Source organism: Coregonus lavaretus (assembly GCF_964263955.1).
Source record: "Coregonus lavaretus genome assembly, chromosome: 17".
Taxonomy (NCBI): domain Eukaryota; kingdom Metazoa; phylum Chordata; class Actinopteri; order Salmoniformes; family Salmonidae; genus Coregonus; species Coregonus lavaretus.
Genome location: NC_140004.1, coordinates 31,989,524 through 31,991,788, shown reverse-complemented (window position 1 = coordinate 31,991,788; position 2,265 = coordinate 31,989,524).

Here is a 2,265-nt window from a genome sequence, read left to right as displayed (position 1 = left end):
CATGCAGATCTCCTCTAGAGCAGTGATGTTTTGGGGCTGAGTGAAAACCTCCTTCCATCAGCAAGGGCATTGAAGATGAAATGTGGCTGGGTCTTTCAGCATGACAATGATTCCAAACACACCGCCCGGGCAATGAAGGAGTGGCTTCGTAAGAAGCATTTCAAGATCCTGGAGTGGCCTAGCCAGTCTCCAGATCTCAACCCCATAGAAAATCTTTGGAGGGAGTTGAAAGTCCGTGTTGCCCAGCGACAGCCCCAAAACATCACTGCTCTAGAGGAGATCTGCATGGAGGAATGGGCCAAAATACCAGCAACAGTGTGTGAAAACCTTGTGAAGACTTACAGAAAACGTTTGACCTGTGTCATTGCCAACAAAGGGTATATAACAAAGTATTGAGAAACTTGTTATTGACCAAATACTTATTTTCCACCATAATTTGCAAATAAATTCCTAAAAAATCCTACAATGTGATTTTCTGGATTTTTTTCCCTCAATTTGTCTGTCATAGTTGACGTGTACCTATGATGAAAATTACAGGCCTCTCTCATCTTTTTAAGTGGGAGAACTTGCACAATTGGTGGCTGACTAAATACTTTTTCCCCCCACTGTATATAACTCTGGTGGCAGTTATCCACCGTGAACTGAAAGGACCGTTCACAGATCGACATCTATGATAACGGAACTTGATTGGCAAATAAATAACCCAAATAACCACCGCTAAAACCCTAACGTCCAACTCCCACACAAAAAGGAGATCGCAATAGTTTTACATTAACTTCTTGCATTAAGTTTAACATTAAGGCAGACAATTGTGTAGTAGAATATCTGAAATGGCAATCAAATATATTGTGAAATACATTCCATTTTACACTTTTAAACATGTATTCTATTTCTCTCTAGGGAATGTTTTACCCTTAACCTCCATTTTGTAACACTAATGACATTCAATAATCCTGTCAAATCCATAGTGGTGTTTTGATCCCAATTTAGGCAATCCACTTCCTAGAATGGTGTTGCAGGATGTGAATTAAGCTACAGGTGAAGCATGAGTGTCTACAATGGCACCCTATTCCCCAACTGGCGGCTCGCGGGCCGAATTTGTCCCACGGGCTATTTTATTTGCTCCCCCCATAAAAAGGTTATAGCAAAAAATATTATATTTTTTTGGGGGGGAGGGATAAGACTAAATACACCAGCAAATCTGTGATTTTAATTTAGGAAATATATGTGAGCGTATACAAAAGTAAGCAAGGTTTTATGTTATTACGTTTTAGTCAAATATTATATCTGCTTGGGTTTCCTGCGGTCAATTTGCAGTCTACAAATTATTTGTAATTATCTTCAGGCCCCCTGACCATCCGCTCAAGAAATATAGGGCCGTGACTGAATCTTGGTGATGATGCCAGGGCCCATAGGGTACCATTTGGGACGCACAACATGGTAACAAAAACAAAGCCAGAAACACACAGGTATGCAGCATGACGTGCCAATAGCAGAGTGAACCTCTACCGGGTAAAATGCACATTGACAATACAACACAGGGATACAATGGAAGATTTCAATGTAAAAACTCAACCACAAATATTATAAATAAAAACAATTATTACAATGAATGAAGCAAATAAAACAGAGGCATGGTGGTGGATGATGAGGACGATACAGCAGTGCATTAAAACACAAATAAAATATATGTACCATAAAATATTCACACACATGTACACCTGACCTCATCGTGGTACACAGATAAAGTGGCATCACTGTGTTGTAAATACTATGGCTGACATGAGAAAAAAACAACCTTTGGTACATTTACTCACAGATTCAACCTGAAACACTGACAAAGGTTTAGGACACACTTTCTTGCATACTATATACACACACACTGTCTGTCACACACTCACTCCCTCTCAGTCAAACACTCACTCTCTCTCTTTCTCAGTCACACACTCACTCTCTCTCTCTCAGTTACACACTTACTCTCTCAATTTCTCAGTCACACACTCACTCTCTCTCTCTCAGTTACACACTCACTCTCTCTCAGTCACACACACACAGAGACACACACACACATATACTATCTCACAGTCACACACAGAAAATGGAATAACCCAAAGGATTGAGTTACTTTCTCTCTGATGTGTTCTTGCTCATACGAGCACCACACTTCTTCTCCCACACCTCCAGGGCTTTCTGGTGCCGGGGGCTGCCCTCCTCTCTGTGTCCCCAGTAAGTTGACCTGGCCCTGGGCGGCTCGCCATGGTGGCC